The sequence below is a fragment of the Episyrphus balteatus genome, chromosome 1 (assembly GCF_945859705.1).
Source record: "Episyrphus balteatus chromosome 1, idEpiBalt1.1, whole genome shotgun sequence".
NCBI lineage: Eukaryota > Metazoa > Arthropoda > Insecta > Diptera > Syrphidae > Episyrphus > Episyrphus balteatus.
In genome coordinates, this window is record NC_079134.1 from 117,553,705 (window position 1) to 117,577,532 (window position 23,828).

At 32.8% G+C, this 23,828-nt stretch overlaps 1 long non-coding RNA gene across 2 annotated transcripts; it reads left to right on the forward strand.

The window, feature by feature from the left end:
• The first annotated feature begins 2,973 nt into the window (after positions 1 to 2,973).
• On the forward strand, positions 2,974 to 21,837 carry LOC129919173 (uncharacterized). Of its 2 annotated transcripts, none has more exons than XR_008773062.1 (4): positions 2,974 to 4,169; positions 19,084 to 19,543; positions 19,625 to 19,839; positions 20,058 to 21,837. It is a non-coding gene; the product is annotated as an uncharacterized LOC129919173 (long non-coding RNA). The 2 variants fall into 2 exon arrangements; XR_008773063.1 differs by having other exon boundaries at positions 2,976 to 4,169; positions 19,141 to 19,543.
• The last annotated feature ends 1,991 nt before the right edge of the window (positions 21,838 to 23,828 follow it).

Genomic DNA, 23,828 nt, shown 5'->3' on the forward strand with positions numbered 1-23,828 from the left:
GCATATCGGAGTAGCTGCGTCCTGTTGCCAAAAAGCGCAAGGTTGCGGAAAGTCTCTCATTGAGAGATATTGAATCTCGCATAAAAATGTTTTGCCTTTCAATAAATGGCTTAACTTTGGCCAACAACTCGTCATACGTATCTCCACTCATCCTTAAATAGTTCCTGTAGTCTTCAGGACAGGTCAATCGCAGCTCTGTTACTAAATGGGAAGATGACCACTTAGTTTTTTTTTGCATCCATTTTTTAACCCAAATTCGTTTTTTCTTTTTGTTCTTATTTTCCTGCTCCATTTCTTCTACTATTTTGTCCACGACAAGGGCTGCAACCAGAACGATCCACCATCTTCGAAATCAGGTAGTAGGAACTTTATTTACGATTTTATAGATTTATAATTCCACTCAAAACAAGACGATCAAACAACGATAGCAAAAAAACAGAAAAGAATTTAGGCTCTGAAATGAGGTCTGATGATAAATGTCTGATGAATGTGTACGCAAAATGCCATCCGACCATCAGGCCAAATGACAATCGGTCTGTCTGGTAAGTTGGTCAATGTGAACCCCCCTACACTGAACCAAATCCTTACGTAAATACAACGAAAAAATTCGTTGAGCCAACGAAAATTTAATTAATTTTCAGCCGATGAAAAATTTAATTGGCTCAACGAAATGGCTTTCATACGTTAATGAAGAACTTCATCAATTAACGAAAACTTTCGTATTTTAATGAAATTTTTCATAAAAATTTTTGATCGAGAATTAATGAATTTTTACATCACTTTACGAAATTTTTTCATCAATTAACGTAAAATTTAATTAAAACTTTCGTAAGCTAACGAAGTTTTTCGTAAATTTTATGAATATTTTAATTAAATTACGAAAAAATATTCGTTAGCTAACGAAACTTTTCGTTGTATTAATAATTTTTTTAGTAGATTATTCTCACATTCTTTTCGTAGAATAACGAATTTTTTCATTCATTTTTCTTTTTATAAATATTTAATTGGACCTGTTAAATCATTGATTTAATAGTCCAAACAAAAAATTGGCGTTTATTCCGGTGTAACTCACTTGGACTCATCAGTTGACTGACTTATCGTGAGACACCTTGTGAATACGCAAATATTGTTTATATTCAGCTCAACTTACATAGATTTTTAAACAAAATGTGAATGTGAACTATATCCAGCAAGATTTAGTTTTTCATCATTACAACAGAAATGCACCCAAGTCTAGGTTTTTTTTTTTTTGTAAGGCAACGATTTTTTTCGTTAACTGATGTATTTTTTCATAAGCCGATGTAATATTTCATTAGTATATGAAGAATTTTCAAAAGCTTATGAAGATTTTCGTTAGTTAATGTTGAATTTCATAAGTTAATGAATTTTTTCGTTACTTAATAAAATCTTTGATAAAGTAAGGAAAAAATTCTCATTTTCATTCTTTAAAATGAGTATGAAATTTTTCGTTAATTGATGAATCTTTTCATTAAATTGGATTTTTTGGCACTTAAAAGGGAGAAAAAGTGTATGAAACGTTTTCATTAATTGATGAAGGTTTTCGTATTACGAAAAATTACATACTTTCGTTGAGACAACGAAAGTTTCGTTGGGCCAACGAAAATGTAGTGTATGAAAGGACTTTCGTAATTTTACGAAATTTATTATTTTCAGTGTAAAGAGGGAATTTTCTATGGAATTGGAAAGCTTGAAAGCCTTTTTTAATTTAATAGGGATATGCACGTAAACGCGGAAAACCCATAGAAACCGTAGAGTTTTTCTATCGGTAGAAATGAGCTGTCAAAATTTGTATGGGAAAAATATTCCGCAAATCATAGAATTTTATCTCACAAAGAAGCAGAAACCGTAGAAAAAAAAATCTGATAAACTTTGGGTGTGTTCAATCACCTATCGGATAGGCTATCTGGGATCCCCGTGTCTGGAATATCTTTTTGAATGCGATTTATGTCTTATTATTCAGGTAACCACAAATAAAATATGTTAATATTTAAAAGAGAGATTTATTTTACTTGAGCAAATTACATTTTTTTTTATTGTTGCATAGTATTTTTATAAGTTCAATTTGACGTTTAACAAACAGTTGTTTGTTTTCCTTGTTAACGCAATTATTTTCTGCTGGGGTGTTAATTTAAACCTTTTGCGGAATTTTCTATTTTTCTACAAAGTAGAAAATTATCTCGTTACGTGAATACCCTTAATATTTTATTCTTGTTTAAATTAAACGTTTTTTACCTCAAATTTTAACGGCAGTGTCCAACTTAATTTAAGTTCCTAAAATGAAGACTGTTTTTTTTTAGTTTCTAATTTTGTTAATTTTATTAATTTTTCAAATAGCGACTTTTTCGACAAAGAAGCGACTTTTTTTTTAATTTTTCAGATTAGCGAACTTTTTTTTCTGAAAGCGACTTTTTAAGCAACCTTTCAAAAATTTTCAACGGTAACGCCAGCTGCCGACTGCCTGGCCGCTGAAAACCTTCTCCACATACTTCAAATCACGCAATGCAGATAAATTTGGTTGTTTGTACCTCAATTTTTCGACAAAATGAAGTCGATGTTCTATCAATCAAGGGGATATACGAGGACTTGGCTGTAATGTTAAAACCTCTGAAGTTATCGTCTTCGCTGTCAGAGAATTCCATCTTTGAATAGTTGTTGTCATCATCGTCGAAGTTACTTTGACTGATCGAAAGACTAACCCGTGATTTATGAGTAGATGGAGTTTGTGATCCACCACGTAGGGATGTACTGAATGTTTTCGATACCGATCGACGAATGAAGTCTGTTAGTTTAGCCAATTCCGATTCTGCAGTTGTATTCTTCCTGGAACCAATGTCTGTGGTTTTTTGTGTCGAGATACTGATACTGTGTACAGTTGAGGTTGTTGTTATCGAAGTGACGAGAGGTAATTTAGTTGCTGTGTCGTTTGTTGTCTTTAATTGTGGTGATGTTTTGGGTTTTTCGTTTTTCACTTTTAGAGATGCAGTTGTCGGCTGTAAAGAAGGAAATTATTTTTAATAGTATTTATCGCTTATAATAAACACGCTTATAAGAAAACCTCGCTTAAAAGAAACTCGTACAAAAGCACCTTGTACTTTCCCATATATTTTAATGTTGCATTATGTGTTTATAAGAAACACGTTTATAAGAAAAACACTGATATAAGAAACATTTTTCAAACCACGAACTTTCTTGTTCACACGTAAAGTTGGTTGGATATAAGAAACTTTCAAAAAAATCACGAATTTAAAAAAAATATGAACAGACCCTTAAGAAAAATTCAAAGCACCCTGTGCTTTGATGTCATTTGACTCAAATGTCATTTGAGTTTGACATTTAATATTTGAAGAGAGTTACAGTCATAAACAAAAAATGCCAAGACTGGAAAATTTCGTACGTCTTTCCCCCCAAAACCCTTTTGTGTACAGTGTTGTCTGTGAATATATGTGAAAGCCACCACGTTGGTAAATGACGTTAACACGCACACATTTATAGATTCACGACATTCACCACACATCGGACACGAACACAACGATAGGTTCACGACATTCACCACACCTCGCAGCTTGTAGGCAAACGTCAGTTGACCGCTGAGTTTCCAGTCTTGGTATTTTTTGTTTATGGTTACAGTCATAAACAAAAAATACCAAGACTGGAAACTTTCGTACGTCTTTCCCCCCAAAACCCTGTTGTGTACCGTGTTGTCTGTGAATATATGTGAAAGCCACCACGTTGGTAAATGACGTTAACACGCACACATTTATAGATTCACGACATTCAACACACATCGAACACGAACACAACGATAAGTTCACGACATTCACCACACCTCGCAGCTTGTAGGCAAACGTCAGTTGACCGCCGAGTTTCCAGTCTTGGTATTTTTTGTTTATGGTTACAGTTCAGTTCAATTTATTGTTTGTTGTGTTTGTTTTTTTTTCTGTCTCTGCTTAAAATGTCGCGAAATAATATTTCACTTAAAACGAAATTAATAATCCTTGAGGAAATGAAATCGGGTAAAAATAGAAAAGAAATTTGTGAAAAATATAAAATATCTGAAAGCACATTGTCTAAAATTGTGAAGAACGAAAAACAGTTCGAAGATAAAAAATACAAGTGCAAGAATTTAAACCGCAAAAGAAACAGAAATGGTAAATACGAAATTCTAGATAAAACTATGAACAAATGGTTTAAAAAAATGAGCGAAAAATAAGCAAAAATAACAGGTCCAATTTTGTTGGAAAAGGCACAGCAATCAATGCCGTCTTTACCATAAGGGCACACGGGGCCCGTGCCCAGGGCCCCCATTCTCAGGGGGGCCCCGAAGGAACGAAAGTTTCTCTCACACATTTATTCTCAAAACATTTTTGTGGGGCAGACCATCTACCAAAAAGTTTTAGTTTTTATATGGCAACCAAACAATCAAATAAAGTTTTTTTTACACCTATACGGAAAAAATATGTTTTCAAAAAGAAAACAAATTATGTGGCGTTGTATGCTAACAAAATTTTAAATCCAAACGACCAAACCCAAATTCAATTTTCAAAAAAAATTAGACAATAATATTTAAAAAAAACAAGAAAAAGATATTTTTTTTTCACTGTAGGTAAGATTATTTATTATTTATTAATAAAAACAACCATAACTGTCAAATTTGTAGTGCTTGTTAAAATCTGTGGAAAAATAATGTGTAGCGTTGTATTAAAAGACGAAAAAAGAATCAATTCGTCGGCAAAAAAACATCAAAACTTTTTCCGTTGGAAAACGTTTAAGAAAAAACTATTGTCGGCTCGTCGACGGGACATCAATGGAAAACGCCATTGTACAATGGTTGGCACCCCAAACATTTTTTAATTTGCATTTGCAATTGCTCTCGTATTTAAATAAGTAACTTTAAAAAAAAATTGTTTTTCAAAAAAGAATTAATTTTTTTTTTATTCCAAAAATAACTTTTTTTTTTTAAAGTTTTCTTAATTTTAATATCAGTTTAAACATTTATATGCCAAAATTTTCATTAAAATCGGTTGTATCGTTTACATTAAGAAATCGGTTCTATGGCAAGTAGGTACCGTTAATAACGGTCCAAAAAATATCTTTCTTATTTCAAAAGTGCGGCCTTCTTAGCAGCATTATACATGTTTTTTTTTTTCAAAGCAAAATCATTATCCGTTTTTGAGAAAATTGCAATACCTATCTCGAAAACTTTAAATTAGAGATATCCGTTGAAAAGGAGACATTAAAATAAAATTTAAAAAACGGCTCTTTGAAATTACGTACGTATCGTTTTTACCGAGTTTTTATCAAATCTATCAATCCGTTTGAGCTCTTTTTTTTCCAATTCTTCAAACTGAAACTTATAACGGCAGTATAAAAAGTATACAATTATTGGCAGTGGCAACGATTGATGTCTCAATGCACGTATTATTGGCACCCCCTGTCAATAATAAAGACACTAGGTACTTTATATGGAACGATATATTGGCATTGGCATCCCTTTTTAACCAACCATTGCCTTTAAGCCAACCATTGTTGTATGCCCAAGGGCCCCAAATTCTTGTGTGCCCAAGGGCCCCAGGATAGTTAAAGACGGCCCTGACAGCAATTTGCTATTCAGTTGGATATTGCAGACTTTAATGCCAACGGCGGCGCACAGTGTGGCCAATCACGAATCTAGCTGGACAAAATTAATAACTCGCGTTAAATCGACTTTTTTTCTAAACAGTTTTAAACAAATGAATGTGAATATATAAAATTCTATAAAAAAGAAAGATTTTTTTAAAAAGAAATCTTTAATTTCTGCAAAAAGTGGGGTTAAAATAGTGATGAAGAAAATGCATTTTTGAATTTATGATTCCGTAAACATATTCTTATGGATATACTTAATTATTTTAAAAAACGCTTGAAAAATCTCAATAAATAAAAACTCTATTGCTATTCACGAAAAAAGAGAGGCAGAATAATTAGGTTTTATTAAGAAATAGAACTTTTACACACGTTTTTGCCAGGTGACATACATGATTTATTTTCTCAATATCATGCTTTAAATTAAAATGTTAGCAATGATTTTAATTAAATATGCTTCACAATCATAAAAAATGGCATCACCTTTAAAAATATCTGCAGATAATTTAAAAAAGTAACTCCTTTTTGTGCGATGCAAACTTGAAACATAAGGGCCTATTAAAAACAGCTGTGTTTATATTACCTTCGATGTTTTTCAAGCTAATAATTCTCTAAATTTCTTCGTGACCCTATTTCTGGCCTTTTACACTTGCTTGCTTTTTGCATTGAACTTGTTTAAGATGTTCCGACAGAAAAGCATCATTCATCAATGATAATGCCTCATTAGATTGAAAATTCTAGTGGTTCCAGAGGATCAGAACTTAATCTTTTATACATTTTGATCCTTCACTTAAAGAACATTTCGATAAATCCTTTCCGGTATTATTGGAATATGCTTTTTAAATTTTGCGGAGAGCGATTCTACTGATTTTAACTATTTTCTAATGGATAGGTGCACTTAGGAGACTTGTAACCTTCCGTTTGTTATATTTTTCCCGTTTTTTTAGTTTTTAAAAATTCTTTTCTACTTTTGTTTCACTATCTACTGTTTTTGTTTATGTAGTTATCACATAATATTGGTCAAGCAAAATGAAATTCATGTTTAAAGAGTGGTCCAAAGTGTCTTCCACCTTTTTTGTCTTTTATATATGTTTTCAATTTTTATTTATTGTCAAAAATGTTCCAAAGATGATACCTGCTCATTAAAAGATCAAAAAAAACTGTCTTTTCGATCTTATTTGGCAGTTTTGACACATTTTTCGAAAATTTGTTTTTTTGAAAATCTTGACTTCATTTTGAAAAGTGAAAAAAGTTGTATGGCGGTCGAGAAAACGCGAGACATGTAACTAGCTAATCTTAATGACAACACTCCACCAAACACTAATTAATTAATTTCAGACCGGAAAAATGCGGAAAAATTAACTTTACCTCTATTTGAAAAACAAAGATATTTTTTTTTGCACTTCCTAGCCTTCATACAGAATTTATTTTTTTTTAAATAGTTGCAATGGTAATTAATAAATAAAAATTATAATACCTTACCCCCAAATGTAGATTAACAATTAAAAAAAACAATTACAACAAAAAAACTACCACAGCGTTTTTAGTCGTCAACCAAACTCAAGCGAAAAATAGAATACTTTGTATTATCTCCATGCAACTGTTGACAAGAACCAACTTTCAAGCTTAGCTTACGATAATCCGAGATGAAAACAAAAAAACCAAACATGAATTACAGTTACCCATTGTATTGAGAAGCTCTGCTCATGATTTAAAATCATGTGGCTAAACTTTTTTTTTTCTATTTTGTCCAGTCAGATTGGCGAATTACCACACTGTGCGGCGGTTGGTTACAACGTTGGAAAAACAGATCCAACTTTTCTTTAGAAGGCTTCATGGAGAAGGCGCACTATGGGACGAAACGGAGTTGAGCGTCTCAAAAATCTCTAACTTTTTTGTTTCTTTGAATTTTTGAATGAAATTTGGGACATATAATCTTGAATATGTAAGGAATTAATGTATATAATTTTTGTTTACGGTTCATAAATTTTATAGATCAGAAAATGTGTTCAAAGTTAAAAAAAAATATTATTATTATATTATTATATATTATTATATAATAATATTATTTAAATTAATTTTTTTTTCAATGAAGCAATCGAAAAAGATAAAAACTCGTACCGTACGGCAGGGTTGCCATTGTTACTTTTTACTTCTTAAATCTGAAAATGAAATAAAACATTTTCCATGAAACTTATAATCTAAAACAATTCTTGTTGTCATAAATCAGGAGTTTTTTTGCAAATAAATATTAAATACTAATAAAGTATTGTGAGTAAGATGACATAAATAATAGTTTAATCGTGTTGTTGTTGATGTTTTGAAAATTGAGTCCATAAAATACAAATAAAAAATGTAATTCATAATAAAAAAAATAAATAAGTAATTCATAAAATAATAAATATAGAAAAAAATTTGAGTTTCTAAGAAACAATACCTTAAAAAAATTCAAACCAACAACAACTTTTGACCATGAACAGACATCGTCTTCAGCTTGTTGCTCTGTTTGCGGTGCCATTCCTAAGCAGATGAATGATTTGATCAAGGTGAGAACAAGAAATACAAATGAAAATTCTTTCCAATATGGGCCAAAAAGCCTCGACAGGGTTCAGGCAATATCAATGACGGGAAATAACCGGGGTGGATATTGACATTCTAAGAAAACTATATGTAATTTTCCAAACAATGTCTTCAGGGCTTGCAATAACTCCAAACCAATTTGGAAATTATACCTTTGAAATCGCCGAACTACCTATATATAAGTAAGTGCGACTGGTACCACATTACATCTTCTATTCACAAAATTCTTATACAAGGTGTAAAGAATCATTAAAACAAAAACAATTCAGAAGTACACCCTAAGTACTTCCATTACTAGGTTATTTCTAATAGTTCCTTAGCCTCGTCACACAACTCCTTGGTTACATCAGTTTTTACTTTACTCAGACTAGATATATAAGGATCAGATGTATAAAAAAATGTATGGAGCACATCCTCGTTTGTGGCTGACCTAGAACATTTTCTAGCATGGTGTAACCTAAACTTTTTATAGTCTTTGTTTCTTGCCTCCTGGGCATCTTCGGAAAGCTGCCCGATTGGCAAAATCGCAAAGTGCTCAATGATTTTTTCACCATGTATAAGAATTTTGTGAACAGAAGATGGCATATGGTACCAGTTGTACTTACTTACATATAGTTCCGCGGTTTCTAGGGTATATTTGCCAAATTTGTTTGGATTTATTGCAAGTCCTGATGACATTGTTTGTAAAATTATATATAGTTTTCTTATAAGGTCAATATCAACCCCCGTTATTTCGGCAGAAAATTGGTAATTTTGAAAAAACCTCCTGGCTGTAATCCCGTCATTGCTATTGCCTGAACCCTGTCGAGGCTTATCTAAATGCAAGCCGAGGACTTCACGAAATCTTGCTTGAACAACTTTTTTTTTGTCACCTTGATCAAATCATTCATCTGCTTAGGAGTGGCACCGCAAACAGAGCAACAAGCTGCAGACGATGTCTGGGTCAGGACTTGAGCGACCTTACCATCTATCATGGTCAAAAGTAGATTATGCACCACTTCACTAACCACTGAGTTGGTTTTTTCAGGAGTTTCCTTGGCAAACTCTATTAAAATTGGCCTACAGTACCTGACCGAAGAGCAAGTCCGATTTTGCCATACCACAGCATTTGTTTCTTCATCGACTAGCCTTAACGGTACAAGCGAAGCTATAAAAAGATTTGCATCAGAAACATATGCGTTTTCTTCATGCGAAACTTGCTTCTACTCGCTTTGGCCAGAGGACCCATCACATCCCCATTTGCTATATAGCTTTAAATGTTTTGAAGTTTTAACAACTGAATCTATCTGTAAGATCCGATCCACAATATGGTCTAAAAGACTTTGAAGTTCTACTTTTGCACTTATATTCGTAACGGTGATACTCCCTTGTGGCGGATAACATTCAGTTTTTGCCTCGCTTAGTGTTTGGTATGATGGCAGCACAGCTGGCAAGTTCTTATTTGAAAGAGAATTCCTTAAGTAGATATACTGATTCTTCGAAAGGTCAGTTTCAATAAACATACTTAAGGACTCCTCTTTCGTAAAGGACGACGACGACGAGCCTTCAGACTTCCGTACAAGGTTTTGGAGTAAGTTTTTTTTTTCGTTCTTCTCCATACTTCTCAAAATGCTTATTATCTTTGCTTCATCATTTTCGCCAATCGAACGAAGCCCTTGCACATAAGCATTACTTATGAATTCCAATCCATACTCAATGCCGTCTTTACCATAAGGGCACACGGGGCACGTGCCCAGGGCCCCCATTCTCAAGGGGGCCCCGAAGGAACGAAAATTTCTCTCACTCATTTATTCTCAAAACATTTTTGTCGGGCAAATTATGTGGCGTTGTATGCTAACAAAATTTTAAATCCAAACGACCAAACCCAAATTCAATTTTCAAAAAAAATTAGACAATAATATTTAAAAAAAACAAGAAAAAGATATTTTTTTTTCACTGTAGGTAAGATTATTTATTATTTATTAATAAAAACAACCATAACTGTCAAATTTGTAGTGCTTGTTAAAATCTGTGGAAAAATAATGTGTAGCGTTGTATTAAAAGACGAAAAAAGAATCAATTCGTCGGCAAAAAAACATCAAAACTTTTTCCGTTGGAAAACGTTTAAGAAAAAACTATTGTCGGCTCGTCGACGGGACATCAATGGAAAACGCCATTGTACAATGGTTGGCACCCCAAACATTTTTTAATTTGCATTTGCAATTGCTCTCGTATTTAAATAAGTAACTTTAAAAAAAAATTGTTTTTCAAAAAAGAATTAATTTTTTTTTTATTCCAAAAATAACTTTTTTTTTTTAAAGTTTTCTTAATTTTAATATCAGTTTAAACATTTATATGCCAAAATTTTCATTAAAATCGGTTGTATCGTTTACATTAAGAAATCGGTTCTATGGCAAGTAGGTACCGTTAATAACGGTCCAAAAAATATCTTTCTTATTTCAAAAGTGCGGCCTTCTTAGCAGCATTATACATGTTTTTTTTTTTCAAAGCAAAATCATTATCCGTTTTTGAGAAAATTGCAATACCTATCTCGAAAACTTTAAATTAGAGATATCCGTTGAAAAGGAGACATTAAAATAAAATTTAAAAAACGGCTCTTTGAAATTACGTACGTATCGTTTTTACCGAGTTTTTATCAAATCTATCAATCCGTTTGAGCTCTTTTTTTTCCAATTCTTCAAACTGAAACTTATAACGGCAGTATAAAAAGTATACAATTATTGGCAGTGGCAACGATTGATGTCTCAATGCACGTATTATTGGCACCCCCTGTCAATAATAAAGACACTAGGTACTTTATATGGAACGATATATTGGCATTGGCATCCCTTTTTAACCAACCATTGCCTTTAAGCCAACCATTGTTGTATGCCCAAGGGCCCCAAATTCTTGTGTGCCCAAGGGCCCCAGGATAGTTAAAGACGGCCCTGACAGCAATTTGCTATTCAGTTGGATATTGCAGACTTTAATGCCAACGGCGGCGCACAGTGTGGCCAATCACGAATCTAGCTGGACAAAATTAATAACTCGCGTTAAATCGACTTTTTTTCTAAACAGTTTTAAACAAATGAATGTGAATATATAAAATTCTATAAAAAAGAAAGATTTTTTTAAAAAGAAATCTTTAATTTCTGCAAAAAGTGGGGTTAAAATAGTGATGAAGAAAATGCATTTTTGAATTTATGATTCCGTAAACATATTCTTATGGATATACTTAATTATTTTAAAAAACGCTTGAAAAATCTCAATAAATAAAAACTCTATTGCTATTCACGAAAAAAGAGAGGCAGAATAATTAGGTTTTATTAAGAAATAGAACTTTTACACACGTTTTTGCCAGGTGACATACATGATTTATTTTCTCAATATCATGCTTTAAATTAAAATGTTAGCAATGATTTTAATTAAATATGCTTCACAATCATAAAAAATGGCATCACCTTTAAAAATATCTGCAGATAATTTAAAAAAGTAACTCCTTTTTGTGCGATGCAAACTTGAAACATAAGGGCCTATTAAAAACAGCTGTGTTTATATTACCTTCGATGTTTTTCAAGCTAATAATTCTCTAAATTTCTTCGTGACCCTATTTCTGGCCTTTTACACTTGCTTGCTTTTTGCATTGAACTTGTTTAAGATGTTCCGACAGAAAAGCATCATTCATCAATGATAATGCCTCATTAGATTGAAAATTCTAGTGGTTCCAGAGGATCAGAACTTAATCTTTTATACATTTTGATCCTTCACTTAAAGAACATTTCGATAAATCCTTTCCGGTATTATTGGAATATGCTTTTTAAATTTTGCGGAGAGCGATTCTACTGATTTTAACTATTTTCTAATGGATAGGTGCACTTAGGAGACTTGTAACCTTCCGTTTGTTATATTTTTCCCGTTTTTTTAGTTTTTAAAAATTCTTTTCTACTTTTGTTTCACTATCTACTGTTTTTGTTTATGTAGTTATCACATAATATTGGTCAAGCAAAATGAAATTCATGTTTAAAGAGTGGTCCAAAGTGTCTTCCACCTTTTTTGTCTTTTATATATGTTTTCAATTTTTATTTATTGTCAAAAATGTTCCAAAGATGATACCTGCTCATTAAAAGATCAAAAAAAACTGTCTTTTCGATCTTATTTGGCAGTTTTGACACATTTTTCGAAAATTTGTTTTTTTGAAAATCTTGACTTCATTTTGAAAAGTGAAAAAAGTTGTATGGCGGTCGAGAAAACGCGAGACATGTAACTAGCTAATCTTAATGACAACACTCCACCAAACACTAATTAATTAATTTCAGACCGGAAAAATGCGGAAAAATTAACTTTACCTCTATTTGAAAAACAAAGATATTTTTTTTTGCACTTCCTAGCCTTCATACAGAATTTATTTTTTTTTAAATAGTTGCAATGGTAATTAATAAATAAAAATTATAATACCTTACCCCCAAATGTAGATTAACAATTAAAAAAAACAATTACAACAAAAAAACTACCACAGCGTTTTTAGTCGTCAACCAAACTCAAGCGAAAAATAGAATACTTTGTATTATCTCCATGCAACTGTTGACAAGAACCAACTTTCAAGCTTAGCTTACGATAATCCGAGATGAAAACAAAAAAACCAAACATGAATTACAGTTACCCATTGTATTGAGAAGCTCTGCTCATGATTTAAAATCATGTGGCTAAACTTTTTTTTTTCTATTTTGTCCAGTCAGATTGGCGAATTACCACACTGTGCGGCGGTTGGTTACAACGTTGGAAAAACAGATCCAACTTTTCTTTAGAAGGCTTCATGGAGAAGGCGCACTATGGGACGAAACGGAGTTGAGCGTCTCAAAAATCTCTAACTTTTTTGTTTCTTTGAATTTTTGAATGAAATTTGGGACATATAATCTTGAATATGTAAGGAATTAATGTATATAATTTTTGTTTACGGTTCATAAATTTTATAGATCAGAAAATGTGTTCAAAGTTAAAAAAAAATATTATTATTATATTATTATATATTATTATATAATAATATTATTTAAATTAATTTTTTTTTCAATGAAGCAATCGAAAAAGATAAAAACTCGTACCGTACGGCAGGGTTGCCATTGTTACTTTTTACTTCTTAAATCTGAAAATGAAATAAAACATTTTCCATGAAACTTATAATCTAAAACAATTCTTGTTGTCATAAATCAGGAGTTTTTTTGCAAATAAATATTAAATACTAATAAAGTATTGTGAGTAAGATGACATAAATAATAGTTTAATCGTGTTGTTGTTGATGTTTTGAAAATTGAGTCCATAAAATACAAATAAAAAATGTAATTCATAATAAAAAAAATAAATAAGTAATTCATAAAATAATAAATATAGAAAAAAATTTGAGTTTCTAAGAAACAATACCTTAAAAAAATTCAAACCAACAACAACTTTTGACCATGAACAGACATCGTCTTCAGCTTGTTGCTCTGTTTGCGGTGCCATTCCTAAGCAGATGAATGATTTGATCAAGGTGAGAACAAGAAATACAAATGAAAATTCTTTCCAATATGGGCCAAAAAGCCTCGACAGGGTTCAGGCAATATCAATGACGGGAAATAACCGGGGTGGATATTGACATTCTAAGAAAACTATATGTAATTTTCCAAACAATGTCTTCAGGGCTTGCAATAACTCCAAACCAATTTGGAAATTATACCTTTGAAATCGCCGAACTACCTATATATAAGTAAGTGCGACTGGTACCACATTACATCTTCTATTCACAAAATTCTTATACAAGGTGTAAAGAATCATTAAAACAAAAACAATTCAGAAGTACACCCTAAGAACTTCCATTACTAGGTTATTTCTAATAGTTCCTTAGCCTCGTCACACAACTCCTTGGTTACATCAGTTTTTACTTTACTCAGACTAGATATATAAGGATCAGATGTATAAAAAAATGTATGGAGCACATCCTCGTTTGTGGCTGACCTAGAACATTTTCTAGCATGGTGTAACCTAAACTTTTTATAGTCTTTGTTTCTTGCCTCCTGGGCATCTTCGGAAAGCTGCCCGATTGGCAAAATCGCAAAGTGCTCAATGATTTTTTCACCATGTATAAGAATTTTGTGAACAGAAGATGGCATATGGTACCAGTTGTACTTACTTACATATAGTTCCGCGGTTTCTAGGGTATATTTGCCAAATTTGTTTGGATTTATTGCAAGTCCTGATGACATTGTTTGTAAAATTATATATAGTTTTCTTATAAGGTCAATATCAACCCCCGTTATTTCGGCAGAAAATTGGTAATTTTGAAAAAACCTCCTGGCTGTAATCCCGTCATTGCTATTGCCTGAACCCTGTCGAGGCTTATCTAAATGCAAGCCGAGGACTTCACGAAATCTTGCTTGAACAACTTTTTTTTTGTCACCTTGATCAAATCATTCATCTGCTTAGGAGTGGCACCGCAAACAGAGCAACAAGCTGCAGACGATGTCTGGGTCAGGACTTGAGCGACCTTACCATCTATCATGGTCAAAAGTAGATTATGCACCACTTCACTAACCACTGAGTTGGTTTTTTCAGGAGTTTCCTTGGCAAACTCTATTAAAATTGGCCTACAGTACCTGACCGAAGAGCAAGTCCGATTTTGCCATACCACAGCATTTGTTTCTTCATCGACTAGCCTTAACGGTACAAGCGAAGCTATAAAAAGATTTGCATCAGAAACATATGCGTTTTCTTCATGCGAAACTTGCTTCTACTCGCTTTGGCCAGAGGACCCATCACATCCCCATTTGCTATATAGCTTTAAATGTTTTGAAGTTTTAACAACTGAATCTATCTGTAAGATCCGATCCACAATATGGTCTAAAAGACTTTGAAGTTCTACTTTTGCACTTATATTCGTAACGGTGATACTCCCTTGTGGCGGATAACATTCAGTTTTTGCCTCGCTTAGTGTTTGGTATGATGGCAGCACAGCTGGCAAGTTCTTATTTGAAAGAGAATTCCTTAAGTAGATATACTGATTCTTCGAAAGGTCAGTTTCAATAAACATACTTAAGGACTCCTCTTTCGTAAAGGACGACGACGACGAGCCTTCAGACTTCCGTACAAGGTTTTGGAGTAAGTTTTTTTTTTCGTTCTTCTCCATACTTCTCAAAATGCTTATTATCTTTGCTTCATCATTTTCGCCAATCGAACGAAGCCCTTGCACATAAGCATTACTTATGAATTCCAATCCATACTCAATGCCGTCTTTACCATAAGGGCACACGGGGCACGTGCCCAGGGCCCCCATTCTCAAGGGGGCCCCGAAGGAACGAAAATTTCTCTCACTCATTTATTCTCAAAACATTTTTGTCGGGCAAATTATGTGGCGTTGTATGCGGACAAAATTTTAAATCCAAATGACCAAACCCAAATTCAATTTTCCAAAAAATAAGACAATAATATTTTCAAAAAAAGAAGAAAAATATCTTTTTTTTCCACTGTAGGTATAAGATTATTTATTATTTATTAATAAAAACAACGAATTCTCTTCCATTATCTTTATCCTTAAATAATAATTTCGTTTGAAGTTTGCAAAACTGTCAAATTTGTAGTGTGTGTTAAAATCAGTGTAAAAATATGTGTAGATTCGTATTAAAAGTCGAAAATAGAATCAATTCGTCGGCAAAAAAACATCAATACTTTTGACGTTGAAAAACGTTTAAGAAAAACTATTGCCGGCTCATCGACGGTACATCAATGTTTTGGTTCAATGGAAAACGCCATGGTACAATGGTTGGCACCCCCAAACTTTTTTTTAATTTGAATTGCGGATTGCTCTCGTATTTAAAGATTGACACATAAAATTCATTAAATAGGTAACTTAAAAAAAAAAAATTATTTTTTTTTTTAAATCCAAAAATAATTTTTTTTAAGTTATCTTAATTTTAATATCAGTTTAAACCTTTTTATGTAAAAATTTTTATTAAAATAGTTGTGTCGTTTACGTTAAGAAACCGGTTCTATGGCAAGTAGGTACCGTTAATAACAGTCCAAAAAAAACCATTGTACTAATTTTATTTTCCCAAAGGCCCCCAAATTGTTGTGTGCCCAAGGGCCTCAGGATAGTTAAAGACGGCCCTGTCCATACTCCTGAATCAGCTCCATATTTTTTCTTTTTTTACTTTTTGTAGAGGAGTCTTCATAAGGTTTGGACGGTCTATCACGTTCCCCAGATATGTTACGAGATGAAGAGCTTGTTGTTCCACATGAATCCAGTGTGACCTTGAACTCTGCATTTAGCCAAGATGAATTGTCGTTTTCAAATCTATCTGGCATTTTCTTGGCCTTAGCCCATCGCTCTTGACATTTTGTTATTAATTGTTTTTGGATTTTTTTAATAACGATATCAGTGTCTGCTTCTGTTAAATCAAAATTTTGCTTTAAATAATCAATGATATCGCATATTTTTTTACCTTTAATTATGAGTGCGCAAAGGTCACGTCGACTGCAAGCGAATTCCTTCATTTTAATTTTTGCTACAAAAAAAAATTAGGTGCGAACCATTCAAGCGCTTAAATCAGAATGAAAGTCTTATCTTACAGCCAATGGCCACAGTACACATAATAAGGTAATATATTCCGAACGTTGTCAAAATTTGTTTGTCAAAAATGAGCACCAATCTGTCAGGTCGGCCTTTAATTTTTATATTTCAATCGCAGTAAACAGGAAATTTGTTTTTGTTTTATTTTATAAAATGTCATTTAAAAATATTATAAATTGTAAAATAACAAATTTTCTTCGTGTTTCATTGCGGAAAATGGTAAATAATTGTTTAAAAATTAGTGGTGTGCGTGGTTTATCGGTTTTTGTGCGTTTTTCGTCGGTATTTTAAACAATGGGCACGTTCAAAGAGCTAACATAAAGCTATCGGATAGCTTTTTGTTGTTGTAAACAATGTTAAAAATTAGCAAGGAAACGAACCATTTTCTGTCAAAAAATAATCTGAAGGTATCCCAGAATTTCTGGTATACCTCAGGTATACGAGTAATCAGCTGATATAAATTTGACTTTTTTTTATTTTGATTACTTTTCGGGCGATTATTCAGCTTCAAAATAAAAAAAAATTGCAAGAAATAAAGTCAAAGCGATTGTGCAAGTACTATTCAACAATAAAAAAAATGTAATTTGCTCAAAAGAAAAAGTTTCCTCTTCTCAATATTTACATATTTTTTTAGTAGCTGCTTGGGCAAGCTATCTGGATGCCTCTTTGTTCAAAAAGATATTCCAGATACGGGTATCTCAGATAGCCTATCCGATAGGTGTTTGAACGTGCCCAATTAAGAATTCGGTAGCTGACATTGGTCGCCAGAGTGTCATGTTTTGACAATCTGGCGACCAATGTCAGTTCGGAATATATTACCTTTTTATGTGTACTGTGGCCAATGGCTATATAAGCTCATTATCTAATAGAGCCACGGTTGCCACACTCTGTAAAAACTTCGTGGCAATAATTTACGAAAAAATACCAAAGAAGAATTGTTTTTAGTATTTTTTTTTTTTTTTTATTTCTCTCAATCAATTTGGAAATCGGAATCAGGATCTTACGATTTGTTTACCGTTTGGACTGCTAAATGAAATATATCAAATCAATGAATGAAAACGAGTGAATTTGGTGCGTATACATCCATAAGTTTCTTCAATTAATTATACCGTTATTTTTTAATTTTTAACACAAAATTATATTTATTTTCAAAGCCAAGAATATGAACTTTTATTGTGCCAAATTTGAACTTTTTAAATTGAAAATTGCAAAAGTAATAGATTTTTAAAGCTTAAAATAAATAAAAAATAAATTCTCTCATTATTCAATTTCGCTTGTAAAACGAAAAAGGATGAAAATGGGAAAGTTTTTATTTTTGTTTCTTAATCTACAACAAAAATAGAATGCAAAACAGTCATTAACTCAGCGGAGGCAGCCGGAGCCAACATAGAAAACTCTAGTTGAAAACGAAATAATGAAAAAAAAACTCACCACACTCAATTTTTTTTTTTAATTAATTGTTCCATTAAATAAAAAAAAATCTTATAGTTTTAGAAAGAAGAGATTACAAGCTTTTCAAAAATGTATAACATTAATAAAGTTTATTAAAAAACTAACGAAATATCTGAGTTTAAAATGTCTCTTTTTAAAAATAGCAAAATATAAAACAACAAAATGCGGTGTTTGAAGGTTGTTTTAAGTACCTAGAATAAATATTAGGTGTGTTTTTTATTACCACCGGTCTTAAGTGGACAAAAAAAACGCCTCGGGGCTTAACCTGAAATCTTGGCAGCACTGTATATTGAATGTTCCGAAAACAGCTGACACAACAAAAATTTAGAGTTGTCATATTTTTCGCTTTCGTCCTTTTCTTGTAATTTTCATGTATGTTTTACAAAGAGATACAATAATGTATGCTAGCAAAACTATTTTAATACATTTTGTCCTTCCAAACGTCAGTTTTCACGTTTTTAAACAAATTCTAAACAATTTATAAAAAAGTTTGTTTGGTAGCACAGATTTAAAACTCTTCAAAAGGTTAAGCCCAGAGAAATCTCCGGGCTAAACAACTAAGCCCAAGGGGCTAAGGTGTTGTTGTATTTAACATTTAAATTGCTTAGCCCAGACTGCGTTTTTTTTGTCTAGTTAAGACCGGTGGTAATAAAAAACACACCTATTATGTGGAAAAAAATTACTGTATCGCAAAGAGCTCTATTTCTATATAATAACCCCATCATTAGATTTTTGAAATTGCGAAATTCGTGAAAACCATTTTTGAGACGCTCAACCCCCTTTCGTCCCATTGTGAGGCGGTTCAGCCGACGCTGAAGCCGCAAATAATTTTGTAGAACTCGTTGTGCCAGAGCTCTTAGAAAAATATGATGTGGAAAACATTTATAACGCAGATCAGACTGGATTGTTCTTTAAGGCTCTTCCTACTGTGACCCATGCCGAAAATGGCCATGATATCCAAGCGCCAAAAGTACCTAAAGATAGAATAACATTACTCTTCATATGTAATGCAACCGGGACAGACAAATTTGTGTTTTCTATTGGAAAATATAAGCAACCCAGATGTTTCAGAAACCAAACAATTCCAGTCCCTTACAAATTTAATAAAAAGGGTTGGATGACAAGTACTCTTTGGATTGAAATAATCAAAGAGCTTGATGACGTTATGAAAAAGAAAAAAATTCTACTGTTAGCTGATAATGCCTCATGCCACAAATTGGATTTTGAACCAAACAAATATTGAGATCAAATTTTTGCCACCTAACACAACGAGTCTTATACAACCCTTGGACCAAGGTATGTACCTGTACCTGTACAATGTACATTATTTTGAATTCATAACAACAACAAACTCCTTTTTTGTCATACCTGCACTAGGGATCATCCACTCATTCAAATCCCACTACAGAAAGTGTTTGGTTAGGAAGCAAATTCTAGCTTTTGAAGTCGGTGATATGAAAAGTTTCTTACGAGAATTATTAATTTATTAAATGCTTTGAAAATTGTAAAACGGTCGTGGTGGCTTGTTACCCCACAAACCATACAAAATGGATTTAAAAAGGCTGGAATTTTGAAAAGAAGAGAAGACCAAGGTATGCACCATATTTTTTACATTATAGCCTGGTACGCAGCTCGCGCTAAATTTTAGCTCCCCTACAAATTATTGAAAAATTTTAGCCCAGCTAAAATCTATCCCATATAAATTATCGATAACTTGTATGGGAATTTTATCTCAGCTAAAATTTAGCCCGGACAGCGTACCAGGCTTATCTAAGAACATCTCAATTGCGTTATGATTTTTCTATTTTAGATGTAATTCAATGTGATGAACCGGAACCAGAGTTATTTAATTTCGATGAAAATTTAGAAGGTGCAGAAAATGAAAATTGTTTTGGAGAGTTGGACGATACCGAAATTTTGAATGAAGTACGAGATGGTGATGTTGAAAGAACTGACCAGCAAATCGAAGACGAACAAGAAAATGAGCAAATACCATTGCCAAAACCAACTAGAAGTGTAGCTTGTTATTCAAAATTCTATAAAATAAGACTAAAGTTAGCGGACGAAAGTAGAAAAATTTTATATTTTTTTGATGCCCAAAATTGTTGCTAATTAAATGCTAATTTGTTGCGCAAAAATTAGTTTTGGATAGTGATGATGATATCATTCATAACATCGAAGATATTTTTATCAAAAGCGTGAAGAAGTTTTGATTCAAACAACAATCAATGACTATTTTGAAGAGCTATACCTAAGCTTAAATAAGAAAATGTTACCTTATTAATTTGTTTTGATGAATAGGTAGGTACCTACATACTGAAGTAGAAAAAGTATCTTTAATTAATGCGCTGTGAATTTTTTGTTTTTGTTTTTTGTTAAATAAAATAAATTTATTTATTGATTACCTAATGACCTTTAAGGCCGTGTGTTTATTTGTTACATAATTGGATTAAATATTTAGGCGAGGATAAGTTTTTGGTACTATTGGTAAGGTATATTTGTATAAGAAACTTGTTTCTTATATCCGTTCTAAGAATATAAGAAACACTCGGTTATAAGAAACAAATATTGTGCAATTTTTGAGTTTCTTATAAGCGTTATGTACTTTATTATAATAATAACACAGTTTGATGAATGGCAACATTCTCATTGATAGTGAGTCTGAAGAGCTTCCAGTCTGAATAGCCACCAGTGAATGAAGTCTTCCTCTTGCTTGGTATGCTGTTTTGGTTTTACACTGATAGTCGCCGTCATTGACGGTCGGATTAGTTTTCGCAGACCAGGACTAGACGTCCATTACTTTGGTGGACTCTTTGTTGCGGAATCAAAAAAAATGTATCTCATTAATTGTAGCTAATTAAATGCTAATTTGTTGCGCAAACCGCAAACCAAAAATTTGTAGCTCCCAGTTTTTGAATTATTGAATTTCCCGCTAAAATAAGTCTGAAGCTAGCGGAAAAAATCTGAAATGATTGAAATTAATGAGTTTAGTTGACCTCCAAATTTGTAGCTTTTTAAATGCTTTTCAATTATGTACATAAACTTGGTTTTTGTAGCTTGAACAGTTTTTTTTTAGTTATTCAAAATTCCGCTAAAATAAGACTCAATTTCATATGTAACGGTCAAAATTTTCAAAAAAGTTGAATTTTTAAATTCTTTTCTTTTCTAGAAATTGTAGCTTTGCAAAACAAAATTTGCTGCGCAAAAATTAATTTTGTAGCTGTCCGTGAAATGAAGCTCAATTTGCTGACTTCATTTAGATTTGGTAAAATGGCAGAGAAAAGTTTTGTATATTAACCTGACTTTGGGGAACATTCTATGAACAGCTCGAAGATTACCCAGTTGATTGAACTCCTCTTGTTCGTTTTCGATCTCATGGAGTGGATGACTGCAGCAAGCGTTGGTATAAGTGTTGGGATCTAACAGAATACTTTGTTGAGTTTTGAAAAGTTCATGAAATAAAACAAAATTATACCTTATACAAAATCTTCGCTGTACTAGCAACTCTCCTTTCGTATTGCTGCCTTTCTTTCAGGAACAGGGAGGGGCACTGGGATAACTGTTTAATCTGAAAGTGAACTAAATAAAGAAAAACGATCCGATATGAAAGAAAAAAAAAGAAAAGATATAACAAATATAAAAATTTCTTTTATTGTTTTAAATTGGAAAGGAGCTCTTTGTTAATCTCCATTATTTTAGCAACATTAATGGGCTGCATCCTTCTGACCATGTTGACCATGAACTCTTCGTCAATATTTCTTGGAGTTGAGACTATTGACGAGTTAGTAGCCAGTTCCATAACGGTCTTTTGGATGCCTCCCAAAAATGTATTAAAGTCGCTGCTCCGCCGCCGCTTTTGGGAGCTTATTTGGAGTAGGAGTCCGTTTGAATTCCTCTCCAAAAAAGCCTCCTTCCCCCAACAATGGAGATTGCGGATCTGGTGCTTCCGGCGAGGAGCAAAAGTTTCCGATTTGTCTGTAAAAGAAAAGTTATGAACAAAATGAAATAATTATTTCAAATACCTATTACTTTCTTGTTTGGATTGCGTCCGATAGGAACTGAAAGGAGTCGAAAAGATCCCAAACAGCTACTTCGTCGGCAGCGCTTCCATCTTTCTTTTTTCCTTGATGAAGCGGTTCCTCAAACTTTTCCAGCTCTGCCGACATTCACCAACTGAAACAACAAAAAATTTAAATAAATATATGCAGGAATGTAAATGTTGATAAATGTTATATAACTTGTTCTCCCCAACTCCTTTGCTATTGCGTCCCACGCCATGTTCCGCTGATTAACGTTTTTATACTCCTTTAGCTTCGTATTATACAGGAACTCTTTGTCCTTGATCAGAGCAATAAGTTGTTCTTCAAAAATCTATACAACAAAATATTGGAAATAATTTATAATTTGTTACCAATTAATATACATATTTTTCTTACACCTTTTAAATTTTCCATTTTACAAATTGAAATTCAATTTAAAATATGATGACAAACGTCAGAAAGCGTGCAAAAGTTCAACCAAGTTGAACTTTTTTTTGACAGATTGTGGCTTCTTTACGTTTCCTTACGTTTGTCAAAAAAAGCGTACGTAGGAAAACCGTTATTGTGTGAGGTAACACAGATTTCCTATAGTTGAACTTTTGGCAGTTGTCAAAATTGACGGCAAAGCGTGATCGTGTTTCTGCTTTTATATCTTTGAATTTTCCAAATCGGTTCATTAATGCCTGAGATATGACCAATTGTTTATAACTCACTCTCTCTTTTAATCTTTTATTATAAACAATTGTTCATATCTCAGGCATTAATGAACCGATTTGAAAAATTCAAAGATTTAATTGTCTTAGGTTAGGTTAGGTAGAAATGGCTGTCAGGAAAACAACTGACACACTTAGACCATTTATTGGTCCGTTGTGATACCATGATTTTGTGAGGAAATTCCTCACTAATTAAACCAGTTGGAGCTTTTAATAAAGCGGTGAAGGTTGAAGATGTCAGTATTGATTAGTTCACTGGTATCTTCTAAGAAATATTTTTCCAGGTATTTTTTACGTCTACTGGAAAGGGCAGGACATGAGCAGAGAAGATGTTGGATTGTTTCTTCTTCTTCCTCATCAAGGCAACTTCTACAGAAGTCGTTAGAGATTACGCCAAGTCTTATGGCGTGTCTACCTATGAGACAGTGTCCTGTTAAGACACCTATTACAGAGCTGATATGCAATCTGCTTAGAGACAACAAATTTTTTGAACGTTTTGGATCTAGCCTAGGCCAGATCTGCTTGGTCGTTTGGCAAGTTATAATGTTTGACCATCGTATGTTTGTTGCCTCTATAGCTTCTTGCTTCAGCATGAGTTTGCACGTTGCGATTGGTATACCAATATTTGCCTTATTGGGTAAAATTGGTATTAGAGTTCCATTTCTGGCGAGTTCGTCTGCTTCACAGTTTCCCAGAATATCTCTGTGACCCGGCACCCAGAAAAGGTGAATGTTAAACTGTTCTGACATCTCCATGAGAGATGATCGACTGTCGCGGGCAGTAACGGAGTTTGTGGAAACCGAAGCTAACGATTTAAGGGCGGCCTGG